Raw genomic sequence first — 18,271 nt, forward strand, 5'->3', positions numbered from 1 at the left:
GGAATTGACTCACATGATTGTGGGGGCTGAGAAGTCCCATTATCTGCTGTCTGCAAGTTGGATACCTGGGAAAGCCAATGGTATAATTAAGTCTGACGTCCAAAGGCCTGACAACTAGGGAAACTGATGGTATAAATCCCAGCCCGAGGGCAGAAGAAGATGAGATGAGATGTCCTAGCTCAAGAAAAGGGGGTGGCAAATGTTGTTTCCTTTCTCTGCCATTTGTTCTATTCAAGTCTTCAAAGAATTGGGTGAGGCTCACTCACATGAAGGAGGGTCATGTACTTTACTGAGTCCACCAGTTCAAATGCTAATCTCATCCAGAAACACTCTCCCAGACACAGCCAAAAATCATATTTCACCTGGGCACCCTGTGGCCCAGTCACGTTGACACATAAAATTCACCATCACAACCGTGTTGTGCTTCCAGATTTACTTTGATGTGTGCTATGGTTAAATGTTAACATCCCCTCCAAAATTCATGTTGAAACACAATCTACATTGTAGTGGTGCAAAGATTGCAAAGAGGTGGGATCTTCTGGGGTGGATTAATGCCCTTATAAATGAGCCTCCAGAGAGAGATCATCCTTTTTGCTCTTCCACCTTCTGATGTGTAAGACCCTCACCAGACAGTGAATGCTGTTGCCTTGATCTTGGACTTCTCAGCCTCTAGGACTGTAAGAAAATACATTTTTGTTCTCTATAAATTACCCAATCTCAGATATTTTGTTACAGCAGCACAAATAGACTAAGACAATGTGTCTGCACCATAAGCTAATGCAGGACAATGTGTGTGTGTGGGGGGCACTTTTTAGGATTCATAATGAGGAAAACGGGAAACCCTTCTCCCTCCCTGCCTCACAGCATCTCTTTTGGTGTCCCCAACTGGCACACCTAGATGAGCCCTCCCTTGGTTGGGGAGGACCACCATTCCCCCTCTGCCTCAGAGAAAGGTGCTTGGCAACCATGGTCATCATCCATTCTAGGGAAAGGCAACTGGAAACTCCACTTAGGCCTCAATTATACTTCTTTTCTAGTTCAGTTTACCCAGACAGCCTTGTCTTAGTGACATTATTGGGCATTTTCCAACCCATTCATAAATATGGTACTTTGACTATTGGTTCTCTATGGTTTAGATTGAATTATATGAATGCCAACATTCAACATCACTTCTTTTTCACATCAGATGGGTAATGTGCCAACATCGTAACAAGATCTGAGGGAGGCACATCTCACATATGAGCCTGAAAACCCAGTCATCACACTTAGGAGCTACAGGAGGATCTTGACATCATTTTGACTGAAGCATAACAGCATTTCCAGATGGCTCAATCCATATGCTAACTGGTAGAATTCCTAAAGAGAGGGAGGATGAGTCGATGAGTCTGAACCTGCTTCCCTCCCCTTCTCTGCACTGCACTTCACATTCTGAAGGTCTCAGAAAGCACAAGTTCTGGAGGAAAGTGGACCAAGAAAGAGGTTGTCAGAATTGCTGCCATGAGCTGGGCAGTGGCTGTGGAGGGTTTACGCACTGACCAGGGTGCCCAGGCACTGTAAGGCTTCTTCCCGCACTGGGATCTGTGATTCTGAGAGTCTGCTTTCTGCTCTGTGGCATCCAGAAGGGAAAAAAGTTGCAGCTCCAGTTTCACCTGGAGGTTTGACTCCTGCCCCAGGAGGAGTGATGCACTCATGCTTTCCACATTGAAGAGGGCTGCAGACTGTGCTGTGAAATGCATCTCTGTGTGTGTGTGTGTGTGTGTGTGTGTGTGTGTGTGTGTGCAGACGTGCATGCAGGTGTGTGTGCAGGTGTGTGTGGGTCGGAGGGGTGTGGACAGAGGTGGTGGGCAGGCCTGATGGGAGGGGCTGGAAAAGCAAAAGCCAAATACCTCAGTCCTTAATGGCTGGTCGGTTCGCTCAGGCTTTTGAGGACACGCCGGCCCCGGTGCAGACCCAATTTCAAAGATAGCTCAGGCCAGTCAAGGAGGGAAGGTAGGTCAGGGCACATCTGTATCCCCAAAAGGAGCTGAAATTGTTCTTTTCTCTGCACAAGGATGACGCAGACAGAGAAGCAGAGCAGACACAGCCATTTTCGTAGGACTTTCTCAAATCGTTTTCAGATCTGGGAATTGCAGTTTCTAAAAGTAGTAGTGCTGTGGCTAGCTGCCATCTGATAGAGCCATGGAGGTGTTTTTAGACAGTCTTGAAATGTGTGGCTTTGCAGCTCCCCATGTGACAGCAGGCAGTACAATTCAATTTGGACCAGTTGGGGGAAGGCCAGTTAGACTTTGTGGGAATTCTGAATAGTAGACTATCTTAAAAGAAGTGGCATTATGTTATATTTTATTTTTCAGACGTGTATCTAGGGATTCAAGCTGTTCATGGAGTCGCTATGAGTAGACGGCCTGCTGTCCCTTCTCCCGACCCATCTCAGCCACCCTGCTACTCAAACTGCCTGCTCTCACACAGGGGGCTGGCTATGCTGACCTTCACCCTTCTCCCCATGCTCTGTTCCCCAGGAAACCAACCTCTGTAGACAGCAGCTACCTGGATTTCTGGCTTCTAGTGGAAGATGGCAGGGTTGGGGGAGGTGAGGGGAGGGAGGGAGCAGAGAGTCATCAGTATTGCTTTCTTGCCCTTCCCTGAAGGGCAGGGTTGGCAGTGGCTGCCTCCTCTTCTGAAGTCCCCAGCTCCACTGATGGCCACCTGTGGATGCAGTTCTTAATGGGGCTTGGAGAACCTGCCTAGCTCACTCCTTCAGGCCTAGAGGTGGTGGTAGATTCCTGCTGTTTCTACCCCAGGGCACTTCATCCCAGCCACTTTGTCCTGAGTCTGCTCAGAGCGTTGTACAGTTTCCTCATCCAACTCTCTTTGGAGCTACCATCTGTTTCCTGCTGAAACCCTGACCAGGGTCCCCAGTGACTGCCTAATCCATGATTTATCTGGATATATTTCAGCGCTTATCTTCAGTATCTAACTGTGGACACCTCCCTGTTTATAAGTCCCTTCTCTCTGGGCTCACCTGTCTTCCTTTCCCCTGCTTGCCACCCACCTCCTTCCAGTTCCTCCTGAGTCTTCCTGATGTCTCCTGGTTTGCCTCAACCTGTGCCTCTTGGCCCCTTTGCCTCTCATTCCTTATTCTCCCCTAGATGATCTTGACCACACCCATGGCTTTGACTGAGCAAAGGGAACTAACCCTCACTGAATGTGTCTATGATTGATTATTGGGGGCTTTATCCCATCATTCATTTGAATGTTGAATACTTAGTGTCTTCCATGTATCAGGACTGTTCTGGGGCTGGGGATATGTTATCTCTTTGACTCTTTACAACAAGATATGCACCATTGTCTCCGTCTTATAGATGAGGCTTCTGAGCTTCAGAGAAGTTAGATACTGTGCCCAAGGCCAGGCTGGGATTGAAGCCCACTTTCCTGCCTCCAAGCTTGGAGCTCCTCCTTCTGTATTGTATCACCGATGGAGCACTTCGTTTACAATGCTGAACTTGAGATGAACTTAGCAGAACTTTTATATATTCTAAAAACAGCCTCGTCTGACTTTGGCAGTTTGAACTGTAGTAGAACAACATTTTTTTGCTAGCTCATTCATCAGAGACATGTGCCTGACTCTGACTTTGAGCCTCTGTTTGCTCTGTCATTCACTGTGATTCTAAAAATTACCCCTGGCTCCCCAAGTGCTCAATTTTAGACTCCTGGTCTCCTGACAATACAAGATTAATTTAAAACCAGAGCAGCAGGATTTATTCCAGAGATTTCTTTTCATATCAGAAATTTGAAATAGGAATAATTGTTTGCATCTTCTTTCATTCTACAAAAAGAAGATGCAGATGAACCTCTTTCAGGATGTAGGGCCAGAGCTACCCTAAGCCGCAGCCTTGGAAGCTCTATCATCACGATTATTCAACTGTTGTGACCTCATTAAAAGAAACAAAGAAGGGATGCTTAGAGAATGGAGCCACCACCTGGATCAAGCTTGGGCTGTGAAATTCAATTAACTTAGTTTCAAAATCTAGCTGAGCGATCTTGGGCAAGTTACTTAATTTCTCTGAGTCTTGATTTTCTCAGCTGTAATCAGGGAATGATAGAGGTGAGTAAACCAGGTATGCACACTCAGCAGTGCTTGGTGAGTTGGGTGTTAAAATCTTGGCCAGCTACTTTTGGTAGAGACCACAAATGTCACTTTGGTGAAGACTTGAGTTACTACTGGGGTTAAGTTGGAGAGGGAAATCACTTCATTGGCCTCCCACCTCATACGCTTTGGAAAGCAAAGTACTGGGGTGAACCTTCAACAGTTTGTATGAGGAGTTCTGTACCTTCTAAGAAAGAAGGGACTAAGACTCTAACCTCTTGTCCCTAAGATTTGAAGCTCAGAACAGTCTTCAGGAAGGTTCAGGAGGATGCTGAGCAGGGTCAGGGTGAGGAGGGCCCTGAAATAAAACTACCAACAGGGTAGAAAGAAGTGGGCTCTGGAGGTTGTGGTGGTGGGTGCGTTTGGCCTTGAGTGAGTGAAGAGAGAAGAATCAGGTGGCCCTTGTCCCTTGAGAGGCAGTCCCTTTTTCTGCTTGTCCCTACCTAGCCTTCCTGAAGGCAGACTTTGGCCTTGGGGAAGTGGCTCATAGGAATTGCCTAAAAAAAGTCCTTGTATAGCTTAGAGTGAAATTCTTTTTGATATGGACAGGAGACAGGGAAATACTGGGCAGAAAAGGGCAGTTCCCTGGCATAGTCCCCACCCCCAAGCCTGGAAACCTGTGGCACTAAATGGGAACAGGCATTCCTGTTTTTGCACCCAAATGTTGCATTTTTGGCCCATGACACGTCCCTATCCTGTACCCAGATAAACCCCAAACCCCAGGCTCCACAAGCAGATGAGCAGACAGACAGATGGACAGAAGAGCAGAGGAGCAGAAGAGTGGCGCGCCAGAGAAGGAGAGAAGAGGAGGAACATCTGAATGTCAAGAGGATTTTGGCTTGGGACGGTCAGTGAGGAGACTGGCCATGGGACAGCTGAACTCCAGGGGAAGATCATCTTCCCACTCCATCCCCTTTCCAGCCCTCATCCATCCCACTGAGTGCCACCTCCATCACCCAATAAAATCCTTGCATTCACCATCCTTCGAGTTCATGTGTGACCTGATTCTTCCTGGACACCAGACAAGAACCTGGGTACGTGTGTGGATACCTGGGTACCAAGTGGACACTGAGCTGGTTAACACTTAAGCTATCTGCAGATGGCAGAGCTAAAAGAGCACTGTAGCACGCCCACTGGGGCTTCAAGAGTCACAGGCACACATCCCTAGATGCCACTGTGGGGTTGGAACTCAAAAGTGCTCATCTTGGCTCCTGCAGCTGCCCACTTGCATGCTCCCCATCCTGTAAGGGGTTTGAGCAGTGGTGGAGGCAGAACAGACAAGCCACACTCCTGTGGTACATCCTGCAAGGGCGTCAGGGAACTCTCCCATTTCATTTTGACTGAGTTTTGGTGTAAGGAGACTGAAGCAGGCAGGACAGCCTGAAAATCTCCTCCTGCCATGGGTGAGTGAACAGATTCGTCCTGGATATAAGGGAATCAGACGGACAGGGGCTGGACCTTCTGCTGGTCAGCATAATTGGGCTCATGGCATCATAGCGTGGGAAAGTACCAGACTTTCAGTTACCAGTCACATATATAAAGCATTAAGCACAGTGCTTGGCACATAGTAGCCTATCAGGAAATGGCAGGCAGCTATGAGTAATGTTATGTTATTAAATGTCAACAAAAAGAGTCAAACTCTGTAAAATATTTGAAGAGATATATTCTGAACCAAATATGAGTGACCAATGGCCTGTGACACAGCCCTCAGGAGATCCTGAGAACATGTGCCCAAGGAGGCTGGGCTACAACTCACTTTTATATATTTTGGGGAGACATAAGGCATCAATCAATACATGTAAGATGTACATTGGTTCATCTAGAAAGGTGGGACAACTGGAAGTGGGAAGGGTCGAGGCTTCCAGATTTTAGGCAGATTCAAAGATTTTCTGATTGGCAATTGGTTGAAGGAGTTATTATCTAAAGACCCAGAATCAACAGAAAGAAATACCTGGGTTATGATAAGGGTTTGTGGAGACTGAGGTTTTATCACCCAGATGAAGCCTCCAGGTAGAGCAGGCTTCAGAGAGAATAGAGTGTAAATATTTCTTATCAGACTTAAAGAGTCTGTTCTGTTAGTAATCCCAAAAGGGAGGGTATCATGAGGTGTGTCCAACTTCCCCTTCCCATCACGGCCTGAACTAGTTTTCCAGGTTAATTTTGGAATGACCTTGGCCGAGAGGAGGGGTCCATTCAGATGGTTGGGGGGTTTAGAATTTTATTTTTGGTTTACATAAGAGAGATCTTGATGAGAAGAATGAACCACTCAGCTGAGGGAATAGGGGAGCAGGATGAGACACTGTTACACCCCATCGCCTTTGCCAGGTGTCAAGCCCCAGTGGCTGGCACCTTGGGCAGAGTGGGAATGGTCTGTGGGAGGAAGCCCAGAATTGTTCCTATACTTTTGCCTATAGGAGGTGTCACCCCCCGTTTTGTTGCCCAGAAGCACAGTTGAGAGAGGCTAAGCATTGCCCAAGTCCTCAAAGTGTGAGCTTTAGAGCCTTCGAATCTTGGAAGGATCCCAGAAGTCATCCACCTGCGGTTGCCAAACATTTTAAAGCAGTAAAGTCCCCTTCACTTTTTTCTTCAATAAAGTTTAGATGATATCCTGATGTATAAAACAAAGTCACATTTTTCTAATAAGGTATATTTGCAAGTGGAAATGTATTTTGTTGACTTGTGTTAGCATCAGTCAGTGAGAACAGTAAAACTATTTTGAAAAATCCAAAAACTCATAATCGAAACTATGGAAGCTGGTTTCAATCTCCCATCAGATCTGGCAGGCATAAAATTCAAATCAAAGTGCAAATGGAATCCAAGAAGGCCCCCGAAGACACTCAGCATTCCGTAAATCTAGCTCATTGTATTAGTCATGGTTGCAGCAGGAAACAGTTTGCATTCTCAAGCTCAGGGACTTTAAGGAGGGTCTAAACTTACTAAGCCATCCACGAAGGCAGGAATAGGGAACCACACAGGATGGTATAATAACCCAGGGCTAGTTGTTACCCTCCTGGGCTAAGGGCCCTGGCAAGGGACCCATTACCAGAAGCTGAAAGGGGAGGACTGGGTAGACAGGGCTGCTTCGAGAGAGCAAGGAACTTCAGGAGAGGGACATTGCTACTCCCAGGAGATCCTGCAGGAAAAGAGCAGGGGGCAGATGAATACCCCACCCTCACTCTTGGGATTCCCTCCTTATCTCTTCCTGGGACTCCCCGATGGCAGACTGGAAGCCAGAGGGCAAAAGAGCCCTGTGATGTCATTCCTACAGGTCAGCCTCTGAGGACAGAAAATAGGTTGCGAAAGATGGAGAGTGAAGCTAGAGGAGCCAGGGCACTGCTCCACCCTGCAAATACACCCCTTCCCCTGTTTTAAAGAGAGCAAGAATGAAGGCTCAGAGAGTTCAGATGACTTTCCCAGAGTGACAAGTTTAGAAGCAATGGTAGGAAGCCAAGTGCTCTGATCTCAGCTCAGCCCTCTTTCCACTGTGCTTTTTCATCACCGTGAGCTGAGGACTACTGTAGATATGGAAATGGTAATGTCATCCCTTGCACTTTTGGATCAGAGTTAAGGGGGTAGGCTTAGCCTAGTCCAGTAATTTCCTTTATTAGGGTCAACTATGGTCCACCGTTGCTGTGTAGCCCAGTGACTTTGCAAGTCTAAAGAGAAAGCATAGCTATTTAGGGGACTAACACATCAAGAAGCTCTTTGGCTTTCTGTCCCACACTCGCAGGTCAAACACTTTCTCAGAAAGGGCAGGAAGAATGTCAGCTAAATGTAAGGGATTGTATGGATCATGGGTGCTAATTCCGACCTAGAAATATCCAAGAGGATCCATGTCTGTAAAGGCTGAACAGCTGCAGAGAATTCCTGGATTGCTGGTGACATTTGTGCTGTATTCAACATGCTCCCCAAAGATTCTGCCCTTTGCCTGCTTCTTACAGAACTTTGGCTTAAAAGGATATCTTCTAAAAGGACACTCCTATTAAGGTGGTGGATCATAACTGGTACCTAATGCTCTTGCTATGGTTTGGGGAAATTAGTGGCAAGGATCCTTGCCTCCCTGAACTCAAAGTCATTTGCAGTTTGAAGCAGCTTTTGGATGGCTTGTGTGAGAGTCATATGACTCCTTGAACTTGGAAACAGCAGACATGCAAGTTTTGTGGTGAGGAGAAGCTGTATACTTATGGATGGTTTAGGACATAAGAGCCAACTCACAAAGAAAACACATGAGCTAGAGTCTTTGTAAGACCTAAGCATCCTGGGTGTTCTTTTGCCACAGGTAACCACCACGTGGCTACTTCCCAACAGCTCCCTCTAACTTTGCGAGGATGCATTCTCATCTAGCCGGCCAGTGGTGTACCCCTTCTCCATGGTTGGTGCCTCCCTGTATCGCTGGTTGCCTCCTTGAGCGCATCGATGTCCTGCCTGCCTTTTCAAAAGCTATTTACCTAGTCATGGTTGACATAAACTCCATGCATTTTTCTTTCAAAAACTGTGAGGAGGACACTTGGGCAACCTTGGTATCCCAGGCAACTATGGGGTCATTCTGACCTGTTCTCCTTCTCCTCTCTTCTAGAGCAGGAGCTCAGTTTCCTTTTCCTAGTTTTTCAGATGAAATAGCACCAATCTGTAGCTTGGGCAAGGCTGGTTCTCTCTTGTTCAGTTCTGCAGTCAGTAGGGTCAATACCATTCACTTATAGTGCGTGGTTCTAATAGGACTATGCCCTCCAGGGGCCTTGTTTTAACCTAGAAAATGATGTGACTTCCCTATTGTCTAGGATCAGTATGTAGTACTACAGTCAACCATTTACACTTAAGTGGACTTGACCACCAAACTATTCTCTATAGAAAACTTTTTTTTTTTTTTTTTTGAGATATAGTCTCACTTTGTTGCCCAGGCTGGAGTGCAGTGATGTGATCTCGGCTCACTGCAACCTCTTCCTCAGGTGATCTGCCCGCCTTGGCCTCCCAAGGTACTGGGATTACAGGCGTGAGCCATCGCACCTGGCCAATGTTTTGGTTTTGAAAGACCTCCTTACATATAGGCATCACTTAAAAGTTATTCCCACAGGATGACCATCGCAGTACAGCATCATTGCAACGCTTCAGTCCCACCCAAGATCTAGCCTATAATAAATTTGCACAGGGCAATGTTAAAACAGAAGGCCAAGCAGTGTCTCATAGTCTAAGCAGGAATATCAGGTAGGAGTGTCAGAGTGTTGCGCATGTCACTATAGCTGAAGTAGGCAATTTGGTCTTGTTTACATATGCCAGGGAAGGCAAAGGGTGGCCAAGTCTGGGTCTTTGCTGTAAAATATACATACATCCTTTCACTTGATTTAAAAATCATGAAAAAACTTTTTTTTTTTTTTTTGAGACAGAGTCTTCCTCTGTTGCCCAGGCTGGAGTGCAGTGGCACGATCTTGGCTCACTGCAATCTCTGCCTCTCAGGTTCAAGTGATTCTCATGCCTCAGCCTCCCGAGTAGGTGGGACCATAGGTGCACGCCACCATGCCCAGCTAATTTTTGTATTTTTAGTAGAGACAGGGTTTCACCATGTTGGCCAGGATGTTCTCGATCTCTTGACCTCATGATCTGCCCGCCTCGGTCTCCCAAAGTGCTGGGATTACAGGCATGAGCCACTGTGTCTGGCCAAAACTCTTAATAATACAGTTTATACTGAGTACTTCTCATTGACTCATTAATCACTCTTCCTTGCTATCTGCAACACCTAAAACCTTATTTAATTCTGATGAACAAATATACATAGCACTCTATACTATAATTACATCTGTATTTTAAATATTTTAATTCTTTTTTTTGGCTAAGACCTTTTAGTGAATGTCTTATTTTCACTTAAAGTATGCACTTTCTTTCCCAGCTTTTCCAAATTAGCAAATGTTAAATAGTGCATTGTTAATAGAAGGTTTGGCCTATCTATTCAGCTGTGCTATAATTTTGTGAACAGGGCTAGGATTTAGGAATAGATTTTTAATTGTTTGGTATACAGTAATAGTTAAGTAATAATTTTTCCACAAAAGGCAGATTTCCTGGCTAATGAGCAACTTTTCTAACCTAGCTTACTTTGAAAAAATACACATTTATTTTAGAAGAGTTTTACATTTACAGAAAAATTACAAATATAGTACAGAGTTCCTATATATCCTACTCCAAGCTTCCTCCATAATTAACATCTTACATTCGTATGGCACATCTGTCACAATTAGCGAAGCAATATCTATATATCGTTATTAACTAAAATTCATACTTTATTCGTATTTCCTTCATCTTTACCTAATGTTCTTTTTCTGTTCCACGGTCTCACCCAGAATACCATATTACTTTTAGTCATCATATCCTCTTAGGCTCTTCTTGGCTGTGACAGTTTCTCAGATTTTCCTTTTGAAATGGCCTCATTGTCTGGAGTAGCACCCGAGGTTCATCGTCTCATGTCCATGGAGAAGGAGGGCACCGACACACAAAGAGTGAGGTTGAGAGCAGAGGTTTAATAAGCGAAAGAAAGCGCTCTCTGCTGCTGAGTGGGGTCCTGGAAAATGGGTTGCTGGATCTGTGGTGAAATGCAGGGGGTTTTATAGATGAGCCGGTAAGGAGGAAGACTGGTTAGACCAGGTGTGCCATCTGCATAGGACGTGAATATCTGGTAGCCTCCACTCTAATCTTTTATTACGCAGGTAGGTTCTCTGCCTGAGCTGCGCCATTTTTTTTTTTTTTATTACTGTATACATGGTAACAAATGGAAGATGGAGCCTCCATGTTGGACCCTCCTGGCTCCCAGGTAGCTGTTTTCTACTGGCACAGCTGCTGGCATTCTCCTGTGAATGCTGGCATCCAGCTTGCTTATTTGTGTTTGCCGCTCGATTTTTCAGGCTGCTGTTTGTTACAAAAAAAATAATTTCTTGGGCTGCTTTTTGTTAGAAGGGAAGCTCTGCCGAGGACTCTTTTGCCCTACTATCTGCCTAAATAATTTCTTTCTACCTCCTGTATCACTTGTTTTTGTTGATCTTGACAATTTTGAGAAGCACTGGTCAGGTATTTTGTAGAACTGGGGTTCTGGGCAGAATGTGTACGTGTATTATTGGAATTCTGCACGGGAGACTTGTCTCTTCTTCCCATTTATTTATTTATTCAGTCACTTATTTATACCATTAGAGACTTGTGGATACTAATTTTGTGTTTTGTGTTATAATCTAATACTACTTAATATTGTTGCTCAAATCGTTCTATCTTTAGGCACAGAGAACTCTTTCACCTAGCTCCTGTATACCTTTGATACGTCCACATCCTTGTGGAGTTTTAACATTTTTCTGTACTTTTTTGAGCACTTTCTTGATTTCAGGCACTATAAGATGCTCCAGTTGAGACAGCCAAGTATAAAGGAGACCCCGGAGAATCTCCAACTGGCCTGAGCACTGGAAGAATGGGGTGGAGCCAGGGAAGTTTGCTCTGTTTGCAGCGGGGAGGAGCCTGGCCCCTCCTGTTCCTATGTGGTAACCTGAGATTCAGTGGGTGAGGTGGAGAGTCAGCCTGTTAGCAGGACTTCATCTCACTTTGCTGTGTTGTTCTCACTTTTTCCTTGTCACCCAATAAATTACATTCTCCCTCACCCATCAAACTGTCTGCGAGCCTATTCTTTCCTGATCTTGTGACAAGAACCCGGTTTTTCCTCCAACACAGTCCTATCTTGTATATTTCCTGCTCTAGTCTGAGATTCAGCCATTTCTGCAAGGACCCTTGGTTCCTTTTATTGGAGAATGGCATTAGAGACAAAAGATCTGGGTATTAGGTGTGCTTGTGGCTGCAGGTGTGTCATTACTTCTTGGCCGTCTTAGCTGACGGAGCAAAGAGATATGTGAAAGGAAAATAAATCTTGGGACTCCCAGATCACTAAGCCAAAGGAAAAAGTCAAACGGGGAACTGCGTCAGGCAAACATGCCTCCTGTTTTATTCTGTTGAATTTCACCCTGGCAATGTAAGTTGATAGCTCATCTTTACAAGCATGGGACAAAGGACAGAGCTCAAAGTCATCCCTCTGCTCACCAAATGCCTATCTGATTGCTTCTTCGGCCCTATTGTTTATTTTGCCATAGGTAAAAATGCAGATTCACAGAGCCAGATCTCTACCTTGCCCCCGACCTGTAAATTTTGTATTTGGTGAAAGGCTGATCAAAAGCTCAAAAGAATGCAACCCTTTGTCTCCTATATACCTACACCTTTAAAAATTTCTTCCTCTTTCTCCACTATCTGCCCTTTTCCCTTTAAATATTACAGCCTTCAAAATTATCTTTGGAGAAAATCACAGACCCAGTCTCCCGGATGCGTGTCCTTATCCGTGGCAAAATAAACTTCTAAACCGATTGAGACATGTCTCAGATATTTTTTGGTTTACAGATATATATGTGTATATACACGCCATGTATTTATAGACATTCAAACTGCCATTGCAAAATTCTGAGAAAATTATGACAAGTGTAAGAGATTTGACCTAACCAACTCCATCTTGCTTCTAACCTCCGAGCTGCCCTTGTTCATTCCCGGGCATAGGCTGAACTAACTTTGGGAGGAACTTTAGTTTATAGTTTAAGTTTGAAACAAAGACAGTAACAGCCCTTTTCAGAACAAACCCGCTTCCTACCTGAGGACTAGACTGGCTTTGCAGGACTAACAAATTAGCCACAAGATTAGAAATTATGCTTTAGGAGTCATGTAGCTAGAGGCTAAGACATTCTGATCCTCCCCAAATTGCTCCTGGGGATAACATTACTATTCTAAAACCTAAGATCAGTGCTTGAGATATTTTGCAGACCCTGCACTTGACGGATACGCTGACGCCACCCAGATGGATAAACTGACTCATCCGGTCTTGTGGCCCCCACTCAGGAACTGACTCAGTGAGAGAGGACGGCTTCGACCCAACCAATCAGCAGTCCCAACGCACTGCCCCCTACCCACCAAATTGTCCTTAAAAACCCCCGTCTCTGAGTTTTTTGGGAGACTGATTTGCGTTACAATAACACTCCAGTCTCCTGTACAGCCAGCACTGCATGAATTAAACTCTTTCTATATTTCAATTCTCCTGTCTTGATAAATTGGCTCTGTCTAGGCAGTGGGCAAGGAGAACCCATCAGGCGGTTACAAATTTAGAAATATTTCTATATATAATAATCTCTACCTATATTAAGCTAATTATGAGTTCATACTGATGTCTTTAGCTCTAACCCATTACCACATGAATCATTCTGGCCACGTCCCCTTGCTTATCTGTAAACTGCTGCTTCAATAGTGAGAATTCTGGCTTCCACCATCTGCCATCCATTTCTTTCTCTTTTTTAGAGAGAGGGTCCTTCTCTGTTGTCCAGGCTGAAGTGCAGTGGTGTGATTATAGTTCACTGTAACCTCCAACTCCTGGGCTCAAACAATCCTCCTGCCTCAGCCTCTTGAGTAGCTAGGTCTACAGGTGTGTGCCACCATGTCTGGCTAGGTTTAAAATGTTTTGCAGAGACGAAATCTCATTATGTTGCCCAGGCTGGTCTTGAACTCCTGGCCTCAAGCAATTATCCCAACTCGGCCTCCCAAAGCTCTGGGCTTATAGATGTGAGCCACTGTGTCTGGCCTGTCATCCATTTTCTTCATTGTTCAATTCCAGAATACAGGTATAGTGGTTTCACAATTGTTTACCTGTACCCCCATGTAAATCTACATTATCAACCAAAGTACAGTCTTATATACAGTTCCATTTGCCTTTAATCTCATAGACTGGTCATTTCCAAAGTTACTTAGGTCAGTACCTGATGTGGTTTGGATCTATGTCCCCATGTCACTCTCATGTTAAATTGTAATACCCAATGTTGGAGGTGAGGCTTGGTGGGAGGTGATTGAAACATGGGGGCGGGTTCTCATGCATGGTTTAATACCATCCTCCTTGGTGCTGTTTTCATGATAGTGAGTGAGTTCTTGGGAGATCTGGTTGCTTAAAAGTATATGGCACTTTCCCCCAAACTTTGTCCTGTGCCAGCCATGTGAAGTGTCTTGCTTCCCCTTTGCCTTCCACCATGACTGTAAGTTCTCTGAGGCCGCCCCAGAAGCAGAAGCTGCTACGCTTCCTGAGCAGCCTGCAGAACCATAAGCCAATTAAACCTCTTTTCTTCATAAATTACCCAGTCTTGGGTATTTCTTTGTAGCAGTGTGAGAATGAACTAATACACATCCTTTCCCTCTACCTCTTCAGTTGTGTTGTTTCCTACATATGTAATAGAGTTACATTGGTTTGTTACATTGTGCATTCCATCCTGGGATTCCCCTATATGATTTTTTAAAAAATTGCTTACATTAAGGTTAATTCCTTGTGTAGTAAAGTTCTATGAATTTTGACAAATATATAGTGTTATGTATCCACCATTGCAGTATTATATAGAATAGTTTTACTGCACTAAAATACTCACTCCCACACACTTCACCTATTCAACTTTTCTTTCTCCCCAGTCTGCGGGCAACCATACATTTGTTTACTGTCTTTATAGTTTTGCATTTTCCAGAATTTCATATAAGTGTAATCACATGGTATCCAGCCTTTTCAGGGTGGCATCTTTTACTTAGCAATATGTACTTAAGATTCATCTATTTCTTGGCACGTTTTGATAGTGCATTTCTTCTTAATCACTGAGTAGTATTCTGTTGCATGGATACCACAGTTTGTCTATTCATCTATTGAAGGACGGCTTGGTTGCTCCCAGTTTTTGGCAATTACAAATAAAGCTGCTATAAACATTCATGTGCAAGTTTCTGTGTGAACATAAACTTTCAAATTAGTTAGGTAAACACTTAAGGAGCTCAATGATGGATCAAATTTTAAGACTCTATTTAACTTTGTAAGGAGCTGCCAAACTGTCTTTCAAAGTGTCTGTACCATTTTGTGTTCCCATCAGAAATGAATGAGGGTTTCTGTTGCTCCATGTCTTCACCAGAAGTTGGTATTGCCAGTGTTTTAAATTTTAGCCCTTCTAATTGATGTATTATGCCTAGCTGGCCTTAACAAATTCTGGAATATATAATAGCTCTCTTAACTGATCTGCACTTAATGGTCTTGACTTCCACTCAAGGGACTCATAGATCAAACAATGTTCTTGACTCTTCCTTTAAAACACAGATGGCTGCTCCATGTGCTGTTCCCTCGTGAGATGATGCTGAGTTATCTCTGGTTTGCCGGTGCTGCTAAGCCCCCATCAGTAGAAATGATATGCTTACCAAGAATCAGTTTTGTTTTTGTATGTTTAGGCCAGACATCTTTGTTATTGTAATTATGCAAGTGAAATATTAATGAACCTATAAAATATAAAGGTGAAATAAGAGATATTTTTAGCTGTAAAAATGTAATGGTCTTCATTTCATCTGGCTCTTTTCCACTTAATTCAGATGATTGTATGCTTTATTTGCAAAAAGCTCTGGGTATACATTTCAGGTATATCAATAAGGATAATATCCACGTCACTCTATTTTTCATCTTCCCAAGAGTATTTGTTGCAACCGATGCTTTTTCTTTTTTTTTTCCAAAATCCTTGGGGAAGATTTAATGCAGTATAAGTATAGTGTGCTAATGCATATTGATTTACACCTTTGACACCACTCACAGAGTAGAAGCTAAAACCACCTTTGTTTTAAGAACCGGTTTACAAAAGTTATAGTAACTAAATATGGCCTGAGAAGGACTCTGTACTTCTATACCTGAGTCCTTGTTGATGAACTGTAACCTAGCTTAATAGGCAGACAAGGCTGGGTGCGGTGGCTCACACCTATAATCTCAGCACTTTGGGAGGCTGGTTGGTGGGGGGGGGGGTGGATCATGAGGTCAGGAGTTCGAGACCAGCCTGGCCAATGTGGTGAAACCCCCGCCTCTATTAAAAATACAAAAATTAGCTGGGTGTGGTGGCAGGTGCCTATAATCCCAGCTACTCAGGAGGCTGAGGCAGAATTGCTTGAACCCGAGAGGTGGAGGTTGCAGTGAGCTGAGATTGTGCCACTGCACTCTAGCCTGGCAACAGAGCGAGACTCTATCTCAAAAAAAAAAAAAAATATTTTTTTTCCAGCCAGGCGTGGTGGCTTATTCCTGTAATCCCAGTACTTTGGGAGGCTAAAGCAGGCAGATTACCTGAGGTCAGGAGTTTGAGACCAGCCTGGCTAACATAGTGAAGCTCCATGTCTACTAAAAATTCAAGAAATTAGCTGGGTATGGTGGTGGGCGCCTGTAATCCTAGCTTTTTTGAGACCGAGTTTCGCTCTTGTTGCACAGGCTAGCGTGCAATGGCGCCATCTTGGCTCAGTGCAACCTTTGCCTCCTGTGTTCAAGCGATTCTCCTGCCTCAGCCTCCCAGGTAGCTGGGATTACAGGCATGCACCACTATGCCTGCCTAATTTTTGTATTTTTAGTAGAGATGAGATTTCACCATGTTGCTCAGGTTGGTAGTTTTAGTAGAGATGGGGTTTCACCATGTTGATCAGGCTGGTCTCAAACTCCTGATCTCAGGGGATTCATCTGCCATGGCCTCCCAAAGTGCTGGGATTACAGGCAAGAGCCGCTGTTCTCAGTCCTGTCCTGTTTTCTCTTTTCTATCTCAAACATTTTTATCTTCAGTGAAAGTTTTATTGAAGCATAAAATACATTAAAAGGTACAAAAATTAGAGGCATTCAGTCTGATGAATATTCACAAACGGAAATCCCTGTTTAACCAGCACTCAGACCCAGGAACAATAAAGCCACAGCACCTCCGAAGCCTCCTTAGGCCCCCTTTGTGTCACTGTCTACCTCTCATCAAGGGTAAACACTATCTTGACTTCTTTCACCATAGATTAGTGTGACCCGCTTTTCAAATGTATAAAAATGAAGCCGTACTCTATTTCTCTTTCACCCAAGATAATGTTAGTGAAATTCATCCATGCTGTATGTGTTGTAATTTATTCATTCTTATTGCAGTACAGTATTCCATAGTATGCATTCCACCTAGAACTTTCATTAGAAGCATGTTGGACCTTCTCTCCTATCCTCCATATCGCCTAACTTCTCTTTCATATTTTCTGTCTTTTAATTCTCTGTGCTTCATGTTGTGTAAATTCCTCAGCTCTTTCTTCATGTTCACTGAGTCTCTACTCAGCTACCTCAGATTTGTGGCTTAATCCATCAACTGAATTTTTTTATTTCAATGACAATCTTTTTTCATAAATTTAAAAGTTCGATTTGACCCCCTTAAAATATACTTGCTCTTTTTTTTCAGAATGTTTATCTATGTGTTTAATTTTTTAAATTATATTTTTAAAATTAATCTTAAACATATTTATTTATACTCAGATGGCTCTGTTAAATGAAACTTTAGAGGATCTAATCTTGATATTTGTTGTATATGCAGGCTTTTATTCTTGGTGCATTTTTTTTTTCTTGTGAATTTTATAACCTTGAATTGACAGCTGATTTTCCAGTGGGATTTTACATCTGGGACTGCAGTGTGGTCTTGGGGAACATGCTCTTTGGAAAGGTTTTATGTATACTTCTTCCTGGAGCCTCAGAGGTATCTCAAGCTTTTCTATTAATTTGTTGGATTTCTTGGATTAAAGGTTTCTAGAGTACACAGGTGTTTATATATATACACTCTAACATATATATACACACATATACATGTATACATATATATATATAATTGGTCCTTGAGTAAGGTCCAAGTGTTTGTTCTGAATCCTCAGGGGATATTCTCCCTTTCTCCCCAGAATCCAGTAATGCGACAGACAACAACCTTTACCCAACAAACTGTGATCCAGAGATATTTTAAAAGTGACACAGTACTGTGACTTACATGACCAGGGCACCGGCCTCCAAGACAAGAGAAGTGAACGCTGGAACCCAAGAATGAGTTCCAAGACTGAGGCTCTGGAGAGTCTTGTTGGAGGAATGGGGCAGGAGAGAATCTGCACATTAAGCAAGGATTGGGGCTGGGATATCGGAGACCGGAACAACCTATGAGCAGGTGAAGCGGAAGCGGAGGTTCTGGGGCTAATTCTCATTGCTGTGAGCACTTGCATTGGGATCACGTTTAAATCCTCTTTACGCCAGGCTGGAGCCCTGCC

General features: G+C 43.8%; 1 non-coding gene across 1 annotated transcript; it reads right to left on the reverse strand.

Moving 5' to 3' along the window:
• Positions 1–1,180: 1,180 nt before the first annotated feature.
• Positions 1,181–1,284, reverse strand: LOC112426037 (small nucleolar RNA U13). The gene has a single exon (XR_003017291.1). It is a non-coding gene; the product is annotated as a small nucleolar RNA U13 (small nucleolar RNA).
• Positions 1,285–18,271: the final 16,987 nt, after the last annotated feature.

This window comes from Macaca nemestrina, chromosome 16, assembly GCF_043159975.1.
Source record: "Macaca nemestrina isolate mMacNem1 chromosome 16, mMacNem.hap1, whole genome shotgun sequence".
In the NCBI taxonomy this organism is placed as follows: Eukaryota; Metazoa; Chordata; class Mammalia; order Primates; family Cercopithecidae; genus Macaca; species Macaca nemestrina.